At 40.1% G+C, this 15,464-nt stretch overlaps 1 protein-coding gene across 6 annotated transcripts in view; it reads left to right on the top strand.

Annotated features, from left to right (window-relative positions):
* Positions 1-15,464, top strand: part of TMEM45B (transmembrane protein 45B) — a 33,670-nt gene that overhangs the window by 10,172 nt on the left and 8,034 nt on the right. For 2 of the 6 annotated variants that reach the window (XM_070623440.1, XM_070623439.1), the window contains exon 2: positions 7,813-7,883. The exons of the other annotated variants lie outside the window; for them this stretch is intronic. The gene's annotated coding sequence lies outside the window, so the exon portion shown is untranslated. The remainder of the gene's footprint in view (positions 1-7,812; positions 7,884-15,464) is intronic. 6 annotated transcript variants of the gene reach the window in all.

The raw sequence follows: 15,464 nt of genomic DNA on the forward strand, positions 1-15,464 counted from the left end.
AAAGTCTTTGAATACATGTACAACTAGTTGTTTTGGGATAACTATTTGCAAAATACTCATTACCCACCTACAATGAAATACTTACTAATCCAGAATAAATTAGGGCCTTTGGAGAAGCTCCATATCATGCCAGTGTTTGTCTTAACAGGTCATTAAGGAGATTTAATTAAGAGGGAAAAGTATAATTAGTCTAGTGTTTTTCTTTAAGACATTTTATTGGGAAAATGTCTTTCTAATATCTCTAGAAAATATCTTGCTTATAAAATTTGGGAGAGAAGTTCTGCCCTTGAAGGTTGCTCTCCAAATCCATACCATGTTTTCCTTTGTGCAGCCTGACAAGTGATAATCAAAACTCAGGGCAGATTCATCACTCTTTTTTTTTGCTGGAAAGTGGTAGATCATGTGAAGGGACCAGATTATATGTGTTACAGAAAAGATCTCTGGTTTATCTTTCAAAGACCTCTTAGAAAGCCTGGGCATTAGGTACTGGATTTTCTACTGTTGGCTTTTCCTTCTTGGGCACCTTTAAAGAATACTGCAAACTCCTTGAAGGCAGGGGCCCAGTCTTCTTATCTCTGTTCCTCCATCATCCAGAACAGTGCCTGATACATGACAGGCACTGGATGAATGTTGCTTGAATTAAATTGACTCCATTATCTACTTTAAATTAGCCTTTCTATTTATCCTCTTGCTGTTTCCTCTGTTTCTGTTGCATCATTTTAAGTCACTTCCTCTTGAATGATACTACCTCATTCTCTTTTCAGAGATTTTTTTTCCCCTTCTCAGTAATTTATTTGAAGTTTTATTTTTTTAAAAAACAGGATTGGCAGAGGTAACATGTTAATAATGTTTCTTCCTTTTTTGAGGTTTGACAAATTATTGGGAAACACTTGATCACAAGTCTGTCTGTTTTCTTCCCAAAACAGGTTAACAGTGAAGCATATTAGAAGAAAAAATTGTTTTTTCAGAGCTACTATTTGTGTCTTTTGACTTTCATTTCACAAAACATTTGTGAATCTGATTATAGTTTGGAACCTGCTGAGTTTAATAGGATCATGCAGATTCCAAACATTACTCAAGGCTTATTTCAATGTTTATAACCATAAACGGTTCACTCATTTAATATTCATAGAATATTAATTGGGTATTACCATATGTCGGGGATCTTGGCAGGTACTGGAGATACACAAGTGTGGATGGCAATCATATCCCCTTTTCCTTGAACAGCTTTAGTCCATACAGAAGTACTCTCAGGTAGTTTGAATAACAGCAATGTACAACTGATATTTACATTGGCATGTTGAAATGGGTTACTGAAATAACAAAACCCAAATGTGTGGCAATGATTGGCTTTGGGACAGGCCACTGGGTAGCAGCTGAAAAGGCAGTAAGTAAACAGTGAGCAAACATTAGAAAAATCCATATGGGGACCTGGAAAAGTGTAGATGTGTGCTGCATAGTCCCACAAGAATGGAAACTGTTGTCTTCAGTTACTGGGAAGACGGAAATGAACCCAGTGAACTTTACGTGGCAAAGGCGAGCTCTGGACAGATGTTAACATTCCAGTTGTGAATGCTACCTCATTCTCACATTTGATGTGTGGAACAACTGTAAGAAAACAGATTTGGGGGGCTTTGGGGAGAAAAAGGAAAAACATAAAATAAAATCTTTTCAAAAAAAGAAAACAGACTTGGAGGATCTCAAACTACCAGGACTCCAGGTAGAATTTCCAGAGGTGAAAACTCCCCATGCCATCTTACCAAAGATGTAATAATTTTGTTACATCTAGGTAGGTTATCACCAAACACCCTACATCTAGTCCCATCTTTAACCACAGTTCTGTTTGGATGCCTCTTTCCTCACGTTCCCCACCTCCCCTGTACTGTCCTTCACTTCCTTACACTCTTTGATCTAGCCCCCACTTTGACCCAAACGTTCTCTTTGTTCTGTTCTAACGTTGTTGCTCTGCCTCCTCTCTGCTGCCTTCATCTACCATCGAGTATATTTTGTGCAAAGCACAGTGATGTACTAATTTCAGAAGACCTCTCCTGCCTATCAGGCAGGACACCTTTAAAAGGCAGAAACTTTTAAAACCTAACCCAGGCCCAGAATAAAACCGCTCTCTCTTCTGGCTGTTCCTCAGATTGTTCCTATGCTTTGGTCTCACTGGGGTGGCTGTTTTTATATGGAAGGCTCTAGAACAAGAACTTCAGTGTAAAACAATGATCTGTACGTTAGTGTTTCTCAAACTCTACCACTCATGATAGAACTTGTTCTCCCAAGGACCTGGAGGCTTGCCTGAGAACAGCCTGGCATAAACTGAAGTCTCTCTTAATGCTAAAAAATGTGTGCCACCCCAAAATACATCTCTATCTGTTTTAATATGAAAATCCTTTTCCCCAAAATCTTTAGGTAAAATTGATACTCCAGGATGATATACCATGTTGGTCCTGTGATTTCAGATATTCCTTTGGGACGAGGGGCTTATCCATATACCAGTCTAAGAGGCCCAGTGAGATGATCTTTTAAAGATTCATCTAGCTCTCAAAATTATATGAAAGAGTAATGGTACAAGCAACTTTACTAATGACTGGATTTAGGAGGCAGTTTCCTGGTGATTCAGGATCAAGGCTAAATTGCATCAGTTCAGTTCAGATCAAGAACTACTGTTATATATCAGGCTTTGTGCTGAGCCATGGGAAGTTTAAGATGAAGCAGATAAGGTCTCTCCTCTTGAGGAGCCTATAATCTGGTAAGACATGTAAATATTTTAATATAACGTCTAAGTGATAAAAATCAAGATATGTATAAGGTACGACGGTAGCACAATGATGTACTAATTGTACTACATGGGGCATGTAGCCAAACCTGGCGGCTCACAGAAGGCTTCCTAGAGGAGATGAGGCCCACCTATTGAAAACAGAGTAAAGCTAAGCCAGCTGAAGAAAAATGCAAAGGACATACTAGGTGAAGGGAATAGCATGAGCAAAGTATACACTACAAGGTTTCTGGTGGGGAGAAATGGGAGATGAGGCTGGAGAGACAAAGACCCAAGTCCTGGATATATGCAATGCAAAGGGGCGTGGACTACATCTGATGGTTAGTCACTGAGATACAGTCACGCATTGCTTAATGATGGGCATATGTCCTGAGAAACGTGTCATTAGGCGATTTCGTCATTGTGTGAACATGATAGAGTGTATGGAAGGAGAACAAATTTGCAACCCCAAAATGTGTCCCTTTAACATGAGGATTGTTTTAGGCTCATTATTTTTAAGAAACAAAAGACTGAGAAAGTTTTTCTTGTTACCTCTCTCTTAATTGTGTAAAAGAATTCAGATTTTAAAAAACCTGTCTCAGGAAGTGAGCTATCACCTTAGCATAACATGAACTAGGTGGTGGACAGCTAGGAATTTAGAAAAGCCTGTTTGTTGGGCTCCCCATTGTGTTCTTCTGTTTCTGTGTGGCCAAACACTTGTTTTCCAAACATTTTCTCCTTTTCACCTACCTGTGAATTGCCTTCGTTCCCTTTGAAGTCCCTGATTTTCCCCACCCCCAACATCTTTTTTTTTTTTGGTACTTTAATTATTTTATTGAGGTCATATTGCTTTATAACAGTGTTGATTTCAGGTGTACATTATTATATTTCAGTTTCTGTATAGACTGCATCATGCTCACCACCAATAGTCTGCTTTTTATCCATCACCATACATATGTACCCCCTTACCCCTTTTGCCCTCCCCTCACCCCTTTCCCCTCTGGTAACCACCAGTCAGTTCTCCTTATCTATGTGTTTATCTTCCACATATGAGTGAAATCATATGGTATTTGGCTTTCTCTGATTTATTTCACTTAGCATAATTCCCTCAAGCTCTATCCATGTTGTCACAAATGGCATGATTTTGTCTTCTTTTATGGCTTAGTATTCCATTGTGTGTGTGCATATATATATATATATATATATATATATATACACCACATCTTCTTTGTCCACTCATCAGTTGATGGGCACTTAGATTCCTTCCATGTCTTGGCTATTGTAAATAATGCTGTGATGAACATAGGGGTGCATATATCTTTTTGAATTATTGATTTCATGTTCTTTGGATAAATACATAATAGTGGAATAGTTGGATCATATGGTATTTCTATTTTTAATTTTTTGAGAAATCTTCATATCAGTTTCCATAGTGGCTGCACCAGTTTGCATTCCCACCAGCAGTGTATGAGGGTTCCCTTTTCTCCACATCCTCTCCAACACTTGTTATTTCTAATAGTGATGTTGAACATCTTTTCATGTGCCTATTGGCCATCTGTATATCTTCTTTGGAATAATGTCTGTCCATATCCTCTGCCCATTTTTTTATCTGGCTGTTCATTTTTTTGTTGGTGAGTTGTATGAGTTCTTTATATATTTTGGAAATTAACCTCTTGTCAGATATATGACTTGCAAATATTTTCTCCCAGTTGGTGGGTTGTCTTTTCGCTTTCCCAACATCTTTTCTGTCTTTAGCTGATGATGGTATTTAAGGTGAGGTCTTCGGCCCTTTTGGTGAGTTACTCGGTTTTCCTGGGTTCCTCTCATATATACATGTTAATAAACTTTTGTTTGATTTTCTCCTAATAATCTTTCTCATGTCAATTTAATTCTTAGACCAGCCAGAAGCGCCTAGAAGGGTAGAGGAAAATTTCTTCCTCCCTTATAGTACTTACACAAACCTAGATGGTATAGCCTACTACACACCTAGGCTATATGGTACTAATCTTACAGAACCAGCATCGTATATGCACTCTGTCATTGAAACTTTATGCAGAGCATGACTGTATTTTAAATTCTATAATGGTGTAACAGATTTACATTATACGTAGATGACTCTGGCTACAGAGTGGAAGGATTTATGGACAGGAGGACTAGAGGCATTGCAGTAGTCCAGGTAAAAGACAATGAGAGCCAAAATGAGATAACTGTTGTAGAAATAGAAAGGAAAGAGAGTACACCAGAAAATATGAGGAAGCAAAATAAGCATAATTTTTGAGTTTCTTGGGGAATTGGGACACTGCAGGGCAGACTGAGGGAAGGAGTCTAGGATGACTCCCAGGATTCTGGCTTTAACAGCGACTGGATGTTAAGCCATTACCTGAGTTTGGGATACGGAAAGGAAGCCAATTTGGTGGGGAAGGAAGTGATGAATTCAGTTTGGGACATGTTGACTTTGAGGTGTCTAAAAAGCATCTATGTGTTGATGTGCATGTCTGTCAGTTAGGTTGTTGGGTATGAATCTGAAACTTAGGAGAGAGGTCAGGGCTAGAGATAAAGTCATGGGAGTCATCAGTGTGCAAGTGGTAATTAAACTATGAGTGTGTATAAGTTCTTGCAAGAAGAAGATACATAAAAGAACAGTGCACCAAAGACTGCTGGTGTTTAAGAGACAGACAAAAGAGGAGGACAAAGGAGAGGAAGATGATTATGGAAGATGAAGAGAGCCAGGAGAGAACAGTATCATGAAAGCCAAAGGGAGTAGATAATTTCAAAGATAAGTTGACTAGTTGACAGTGTCAACTACCGAGTAGCATCAAGAACAGAAGAGAGGTCTATTAAGATAATATCTTCAAGACTTCCCTTGGATGAAAGAGTGTGGAGGGTATTTGCTGACGTGTATGAATACAGTTTCAGTGTGGTGGTGAAGAGGGGGGACTAAATGGAAACAGCAGTTCTCTTTCTAGGCTTTTTCAAGAAACTTGACTGATTGTGACAGTGTTTACATTACACAAAATCACCAAAATTCCTTTCTATCAAAAGGAAACCTCATTTAAGTGGTAATTGAGTTCAATAATTAATGACTTTTCAAATATTTTTAATATTAGAAAGTGTTTTTGTTTTTTTTTAAGATTTTATTTTTCCTTTCTTCTCCCCAAAGCCCCCCAGCACATAGTTGTGTATTTTCAGTTGTGAGTCCTTCTAGTTGTGGCATGTGGGACGCCGCCTCAGCGTGGCCTGATGAGCGGTGCCATGTCCGCACCCAAGATCCAAACTGGCAAAACCTAGGGCCGCCAAGGCAGAGCGTGCGAATTTAACCACTCGGCCATGGGGCTGTCCCCTAGAAAGTGTTTTTAATTATCTATAAGTAAATCTACTATCAAAGGTGTTTACTGGTTATTGACTAGGGGGGAGGGCAAGGAAAAGATCCACATGTTTTGACAACGTACATATAAAGTTTAAAAATTTGCAAGCATGTGTTGTTTGGAGATAAAGTACATAGTATATAGTAAAACAAAAGCCAGTGACTATTCAACACACAATTTAGGATGATAGTTACTTCTCAGGGGGAGGCTGGAGGGAAACTACCAAGGAAGGGTTAACAGGAAGCTCCAAGGATATTAGTAGTGTTCTATTTCTTTTTTAACTCTAACCCAATTTGGGTTCTTAAGAGCTGAGTTGTTTGTTTGGTTTTTTGGTGAGGAAGATTGGCCCTGAGCTACCAAGTATTGCCAAACTTCCTCTTTTTTTTTTTCTCCCCCATGCCCCAGTACATAGTTGTATATCCTAGTTGTAGGTCCTTCTAGTTCTTCTGTGTGGGATGCCTGCCTCAACATGGCCTGATGAGCAGTGTGTAGGTCTGTGCCCAGGATCCGAACCGGTGAACCCCAGGCCACCAAAGCAGAGCACATGAACTTAACCACTCAGCCATGGGGCCAGCCCTGTAATTTTCTATTTCATAAGCTTGGTCATGGGACACGTTAAATTATTCTTTATACCTTTTATACATTAGATATATTATTTCTATGTTTGAAATAGTAAACAGGAAGACAGATACACAATGGATCTTAGGAGATGCAGGGTCAAAGCAGATTTTTTTTTCTTTTTCCTTTTTCTTTTATTTTGTGTGAAAAAGTCTTGGGCCTGGTTATAGTTGAAGGGGAAAAGGTAATAAAAGGTGAGAGAAGTTCCTGATTAATAGAACTCGGGCCCACAGGGCTCAGGTGAGGATGCAATCCAAAGCACAGATGGAGGACTGGCCTTTAAGAGAGATCTGAAGAGAAGAATGGGTGCGATGTAAATGAATTTGTAGGTGAAGAAGAGGCAACTGAGGTGACTGATGCCTTAGTCTGAATGATATTAATGGGACGACAGGGAAGATTTTTCCAGAGTTGAGGGAACTCAGGTTTGAGAGAAGCGACGAGTTTTCAAAAACTATGGGGAATGGGAATAAGAGCCTGAACATGACAAGAAGGACTGTTGAGTGAAGTGGAAGGTCCAGCATCCATCTTGTTCACTGACATGGGTGCTGAACAAGTTCACTGATAGTAGAGAAGGAAAAATACATTAAATTTTTTTCCTTGTTGCTTGAAAAATAAGCCAGCCTTCCAAGTCCACGTCCCTTTCACTCCATGTATGCTGGCGTGGCAACTGGGAACTGCTTTTTTGTTGGTGATGCCCATAACCTTAGTTCCATTCTGCCCTCACCAGGACTGAACTTGCTCTCATTCCTTTTCATCTGTCATTTCATTTTTTTGATGTGTTAATCAAGAACAAAGACAGAAAGGGATTTTAGAAGTAGGTAGGGCTGTGGAGATTACCTCTTCCAAACTACTCTTTTAACAAACAAAGACATTATGATCCTGAGATGTTTGTTACGTGTCTTGCTCAAGGTCACCGATTGAGTTCATAGCAAAACTTGGACTAGAACCCAGCTCTATGACTCAGATGCCAGTGTTCTTTATTAGATCTTGAGAAATAATGGACTTTAGCCCAGATTTGTTCTTCAGTCTTTAATTCAGGATTCCAGTAAGACTGCCTAATTTTCCTAACAGTTTGAAAGAGGCAATCAAGAAAGGCCCAGCTCAAATTCCAGCCCCTCTGCGAAGCCTTCTCAGATTCTCTGGTGAGTTATTCACTCTCTATTCAGTGTCCCCAAGGATTGCTGTCAGTTTATCTCATGACACTCAATCTTTCACAAGTTTATAGCTCCCGCTAGATTATAAACTCCTTGAAGATAGGGATCATTTCTTATTCTTTTTATTATTTCCTTAGCATCCAACATAGGGTCTTGTATTTAATGGGCTCACATGAAAAAAAAAAAGAGAGCAGGCATGAGACCATCTTTTGCTTAGGAACCAAACTGAGCTGGGAGGTAACTGAGCTCTTGTTCATGGTAATTTTGTTTCATAGCATCATGAACTCATGCCAGAACAGGTTCAGGCTCTTATTCTGGTCTTACTCCTTCTGACCATGTTGTTCCAAAGACCCACCTATAGAGAAAATAGCAATGACGGTAGTAGTTGCCAAATTTTGAAGAGGGCGAGGGACTCCAGAGTTCCTTAAGGCCTCTCAGCCTCCTGCAGAGCAGGGGCACACCTTGCCTGAAGCTCAGGACTAAGCCACAGTCACATCAGCCTATGGCAACAGAGGACTTTCAACGCTGCACCTTGTGCTTCTCCTGCATTCTGTTACTAAGCAGCTCACAGAAAAAGGCAAGGCGGGGAGGGGGGCATTTACCTTGTTATTTGCAGAGTAACTGAAAGCTGAGACAGGCAGGGTTGGTTGTTTTTGAAAATAAACTCAGACCAGAAACCAACCATCCAAATGTTTCTGTTAGCAAGGTCAGATTCAGAAAGTATAAAAAGCATGTTCTGCAGTAAAATAACATACTATGTTCTCCCCATAACCTACCTCCCTTCTGACCAAACACACATCCCGTTTCTATTAAAAAGACACGGTCAACCACTGCTCTCTCCAGGATTACGCAAAGGTTCAACAGTGATTCTCCCCGCCCTTTGGGTCAGCCACTAAAAGCAAAGGACAGCCACCTCAGTTCAATAATTATACTTTTCCCAAGAGAGAAGCCCAGGTTTCTCCCCCATTAATTGTGGAAATAGGTATAACAGCACCAGAGAAGAGAGGAAACTAACATTAACTGAACACTGACTCTAGTTAGCTGCTAGACGTTGTCCATTGACCCTCACAAGATCCCTCCGAGGCAGGTGCTCACCCTCCTGTTTTAGAAGGAGGAGTACTGAGCTGCAGAGGGGTCAGGGCACTTGCCCAGGGTCTTACCAGTAGAAGTGGCAAAACCAGGATTGAACTTAGGTCTGACATTCCATAGTTCATGTTCTAATCTGTGACTATATTTCCCCTTAAAGGAAAGTTTAGAAACCCAGTTTCCTTTAGGGAAATCTACAAAATAGAATGCATTCAAACTAATATAAAACCTGACTGACATCTTCTCTAACTCAGCCTTCCTCAGGCCCATTTGTGAGATGGTTTATATTCTTTCCCAGACACTGCTGGGTAGATAGGACCACAGTGTCTGGTTGATTTGACTTTTAAGAGTATTGTTTTGTTCATTACCAATCTAAGACAGTGTCAAGGTTTAATGCATTCCACTCATGAAGAGAATGACATATGGTCTTTCTTGGTAAAGAAGGTGGGAATGGGGGCTGGCCTCATGGCCGAGTAGTTAAGTTCATGCACTCTGCTTCGGCGGCCCAAGGCTTCACCGGTTCAGATCCTGGGTGCAGACATGGTGCTGGCTCATCAGGCCATGCTGAGGCTGCGTCCCACATAGCACTCACAACTAGAATATACAACTATGTACTGGGGGGCTTTGGGGAGAAGAAAATAAATAAATAAATAAATGGAAGACTGGCAACAGTTGTTAGCTCAAGGTGCCAATCTTTAAAAAAAACAAAAACAAAAACCAAGGTGGGATTGGCAGGGAAAGGAGAGTAAGAAACATTCTGTAGCTCAGCTCCAACCATGTGGATGATTGGCTGCAACTGCCTCTTAGACTTTGCATTTGCTAATTGCTCTGCCTCGAACTCCACCCACCTCACCTAGGTTTACTTGTTTTTCAAGGATGCTTTAGTGACACTTCCCTCTATAATCTTTCTCCTATCTCCACCAGGCTGAATCAGAGTCTTCCCTTGTCATAACACTGTACACTCTATTAAAATATTTAATACATATGTCATAATAGTTGAATTACTCCTCCTTCACCACAGTTTGACCTTATTATAGGCAAGGCCCTTCTTTGGGGATTGATGAAATCCATTTTCAAGAGTTGAAGGGCACCAAGACAATTCAATGGGGGAAGGAAGAATCTTTTCAACAAATGGCTGGGACAACTTGATATGCAAAAGAATGAAGTTGGATCCCTACCTTACACCATATATAAAAGTTAATCAAAATGGATTATAGACATAAATATAAGAGTTAAAAGTGTAAAAATCTTAGAAGAAGACATAGGAGTGAATCTTCATGACCTTGAGTTAAGCAGTGGTTTCTTAGATATGACACTGAAAGCACAAACAACAGAAGAAAAAATAGATAAACTGGACTTCATCAAAATGTAAAGCTTCTGTGCTTCAAAGGCCACAATCAAGAAAGTAAAAAGCAACCCACAGAAAAGGAGAAAATATTTGCAAATCATATATCTAATACAGGACTTGTACCTATGATATCTAAAGAATTCTTACAACTCAACAATAAAAAGACAAATACCTAATTTAAAATGAGCAATGGATCTGAACAGGGATTTCTCCAAGGAAGATAAACAAATGCCCAATAAGCACGTGAAAATATGCTCCACATCACTAATCACTAGGAAAGCAAAAGGAAACAAAACAATGAGATACAGTTCACACCCACTAGGATGGCTAAAATAAAAAAGATGGACATGAGTGTTGGCAAGGATGTGGAGAAATTGGAACCCTCATACATTGCTGGTGAGATTGTAAAATGGTTCAAGCACTTTGGAAAACAGTCTGGTGTTTCCTCAAATGTTAAACATAGAGTTACATATGACCAATCAATTCCACTACTAAGTATATGCCCAAGAGAAATGAAAACATAGATACATACAAAAATATGTACACAAATGTTCGTAGCATCACTATTTGTAACCACTCAAATATTTGTCCATGAACAAATAAACAAAACATAATGGCTGCACAACTATGAATATACCAGAAACCAAAGAAAAGTAAACTTTAAAGGAGTAAATGTTATGGTATGTGAATTATATGTCAATAAGACTCTTATTAAAAGAAGACATGAAAGAGAAATAGCAAGAAAGCACTGAAAGTCTAGAGCCATCTGAGGGTGGCTTTCAGATTCATTAGGGAGAACTGTCCCAGGAATAAAAAGTAGGAATACTTAGTGAAGTTGTTGAAACCTTCCAAGTATCTTTTTTGATACTCTTGACGGTTGTCTTCTGTAGTGATTTAGTAATTAACTCTATAAAAGTATATGGAAATGTCAATTAATTGATGAATGGATAAATAAAATGTGGTGTTATGGGTGGAATTATGCCCCCCTCCCCGAAATTCCTATGTTGAAGTCCTAACCTCCAATACCTCAGAATATGACTGTATTTGAAGATATGGCCTTTAAAGAGGTAATTAAATTAGGTTATTAGGGAAGGTTCTAATCTAATCTGATGGTGTCCTTATAAGAGGAGGACACACACACACAGAGGGAAGACGATGTGAAGACACAGGGAGAAGACAGCCATCTTCAAGCCAAGGAGTGAGGCCTCAGGAGAAACTAATCCTGCTAACACCAGATCTCAGACTTCTAGCTTCCAGAACTGTGAGAAAAATAAACGTCTGTTGTTTAGGCCTCCTAGAATGGGGTGCTTTGTTACAGCAGCCCTGGCAAGCCAATAAATGTATGTCCACACAACGAAATATTCAGCCATAAAAAGGAGTAAGTAGTGATACATGCTACATGGATGAACCTTGAAAACATTATGCCAGAATAAAGAAGCCAGTCACAAAAGACCATAGATCATATGATTCAATTATGTGAAATGCCCAGAATAGACAAATCTATCGAGATATGAAGTAGATTAGTGGTTGCCTATAGCTGTGGGGGGCAGGGTGGGAGAAGATTAGGGGACATGGAGAGTGTTTAATGGGTAAGGGGATTTCTTTTGTGGGTGATGAAAATGTTCTAAAATTGACCATGGTGACAGTCGCACAACTCAGTGCATACACAGGCTTTTATTGTGCTTCGCTTTATTGCACTTCTCAGATATTGTATTTTTTACACATTGAAGGTTTGTGGCAACCCGGCATCGAGCAAGTCTGTTGGTACCATTTTTCCAACAGCATTAGCTCACTTTGTTTCTCTGTGTCACATTTTGGTAATTTTTGTAGTATTTCAAAATTTTTCATTATTATATATTTGTTACGGTGATCTGTGATCAGTGATCTTTGATGTTCTATTGTAATTGTTTGGTGAGGTGCCACAGTGAGGCCCATACAAGATGGAGAACTTAATCAATAAATGTTGTGTGCGTTCTGACTGCTTCACTGACGGGCTGTTCTCTCGTCTCTCTCCCTCTGCTTGGGCTTTCCTATCCCTGAGACGCAACAATATTGAAATTAGGCCAATTAATAGCCCTACAGTGGCCTCTAAGTGTTCAAGTGAAAGGAAGAGTCACATGCCTCACTTTGTCAAAAGCTAGAAATGAGTAAACTTAGTGAGGAAAGCATGTCAAAAGCTGAGATGGACTGTAAGCTAGGCCTCTTATGCCAACCAGTTAGCCAAGCTGTGAATGCAAAGGAAAAGTTCTTGAAGGAAATTAAAAGTGCTACTCCAGTGAACACCTGAATGACAAGAAAGTGAAACAGCCTTATTGCTGATGTGGAGCAAATTTTAGTGGTCTGGATGGAAGATCAAACCAGCCAAAGCCTAATCCAGAGCAAGGCCCTAACTGTCTTCAGTTCTGCGAAGGCTGAGGGAGGTGAGGAAGCTGCAGAAGAAAAGTCTGAAGCCAGCAGAGGTTGGTTCACGACGTTTAAGGAAAGAGGCCGTCTCCCTAACGTAGAAATGCAAGGGGAAGCAGCAAGTGCAGATGTGGAAGCTGCAGCAAGTTATCCAGAAGATCTAGCTAAGATAATCGATGAAGGTGGCTCCACTAAACAACAGATTCTCAGTGTAGATGGAACAGCCTTATTTTGGAAGAAGATGCCATCTAGGACTTTCATGGCTAGAGAGGAGAATCAGTGCCTGGCTTCAAAGCTTCAAAGGACAGGCTGACTCTTGTTAGGAGCTAATGCTGTGACTTTAAGTTGAAGCCAGTGCTCATTTACCATTCAAAAAATCCTAGGGCCCTTAAGAATTATGCTCACAGCCAGCCCCATGGCCTAGTGGTCAGGTTCACGCTCTCCGCTTCAGCAGCCCAGGGCTTTGCCAGTTCAGATCCTGGGCACAGACCTAGCACCGCTCATCAAGCCATGCTGAGGTGGTGTCCCACCTGGCAGAACTAGAACAACCTACAACTAGAATATACAACTATGTACTGGGGGGCTTTGGGGAGAAGGAGGAAAAAATAAGATTGGCAACAGATGTTAGCTCAGGGCCAATCTAAAAACAAACAAACAAGAATTATGCTAAATGTACTCTGCCTGTGCTCTATAAATGGAACAATAAAGTGTGGATTGCATGTGTTTACAATATGGTTTACTAAATATTTTAAGCCTACTGTTGAGACCTACTGCTCACTGACAATGCGCCCAAGAGCTCTGATAGAGATGTGCAACAAGACTAATGTTGTTTTCAGGCCTGCTAACACATCATCCATTCTGCAGCCCAAGGATCAAGTAGTAATTTTGACTTTCAAGTCTTATTATTTAAGAAATACATTTTGTAAGGCTATACCTGCCGTAGATTGTGATTCCTCTGATGGATCTTGGCAAAGTAAATTGAAAAGGTTATGGAAAGTATTCACCATTCTAGATGCCATTAAGAACATTCATGATTCATGGGAAGAGGTCAAATATCAACATTAACAGGAATTTGGAAGAACTGGATTCCAACCCTCATGGATGACTTTGAGGGGTTCAAAACTTCAGTGGAAGAAGTTACTGCAGATGTGGTGAAAACAGCAAGAGAACTAGAATTAGAAGGAGAGCCTGAAGATGTGACCCAATTGTTGTAATCTCATGATAAAACTAACAAATGAGGAGTTGCTTCTTATGGAAGTGCAAAGAAAGTGCTTTCTTGAGATGGCATCTACTCCTGGTGAAGATGCTGTGAACATTGTTGAAATGAGACCAAAGGATTTAGAATTTACATAAACTCAGTTGATAAAGCAGCAGCAGAGTTTGAGACTGTTGACTCCAATTTTGAAGTAAGTTCTACTGTGGATAAAATCCTAACAAAGAGCATCACATGCTACAGAGAAATTTTCATGAAAGGAAGAGTCAATTGATGTGGCAAACTTCATTCTTGTCTTATTTTAAGAAGTTGCCACAGCCACGCCAGCCTTCAGCAACCACCACCCTGATCAGTCAGCAGCCATCAACATGGAGGCAAGACCCTTCGCCAGCAAAAATATTAGTCTCACTGAAGGCTCAGATGATGGTTAGCATTTTTTAGCAATAAAGCATTTTTTAATTAAGGTATGTACATTGTTTGTTTAGACATAATGTTATTTCACACTTAACAGACACAGTATAGTGTACACATAACTTTTATGTGCATTGGGGAACCCAAAAATTCATGTGACTCGCTCTAAATTTTTATTGTTCTATTTGAAGTTATTGCCTTGTTCCTCCTTCTTAAAACTGACCCATCCTATATAACATGTTCTATAACATAACTAAGCTAATTAACTAATCTATTAATTTGTTAATGGAAGAAATCTACCTGCCCTGCTCCTCTGCTCTATGAAATAAAGGTAATTAGTCCTCCAAGTAGCACAAATAAATTTCAGGTAGCTTCTACAGACACGATGCTACAAGCCCTACTATCTCCTGGTGTGGATTTTAAACCAGGTAAAAGGAGAGGGTGGGGCTTGACAAATTGGTATGGACGACAGGCAGACAAGGACTCTGCCTTTATTTAGGGTGCTGCTTCTCAGAAAAATGAGGAAGGGCAGGAAGGATTTGCAAAGCTGGTTTTCCTGGACTTCTGGCTAGGAAAACAGAGGAGTATGGCAAGCTTGATCTTGAAAGGGACCTGTGTTCAACAGTAAAGGAAAATGGAGATTTTTTTTTTATGTTGATCAATAGAGGGTTAGAAAAGAATGAGAAGAGTGCCTTCCAGTTATGGCAACATGAAGAGATAAGCAGTTCCCTCCTGCAAAAACCAAAATGAAAAACAAAAACAAAGTAAGTAGTGCAAAATTAGAAATTTTAAAATTAGAAAAAACTGTCAAAACCAACCATTTCAGAGAACTGGAGATTGACCAAAGTCAGGTGACAAATGGAGAAGCTGCTGTGACTTTGTTAAATTCAGGTTTGTGGAGCAGAGTCTGGGGTGCTTGGTGGAGAGTCTCGGTTCAACAGCAGACTACTAGGGAATTGAAGCAGAGAATCTCATCACTCCCAGGTCCTGGAGGGGGGCACGGCACACCTCCGGGGCCACGTGGGGAAGCCAGGGCAGGGTGCGGGCAGGGTGTGGAGGACCTGGGCCACACACCGTTATTCCAGTCTGCAGGTGGAGTGCTTTAGAG

The sequence above is a fragment of the Equus przewalskii genome, chromosome 6 (genome assembly GCF_037783145.1).
Source record: "Equus przewalskii isolate Varuska chromosome 6, EquPr2, whole genome shotgun sequence".
Lineage (NCBI taxonomy): Eukaryota > Metazoa > Chordata > Mammalia > Perissodactyla > Equidae > Equus > Equus przewalskii.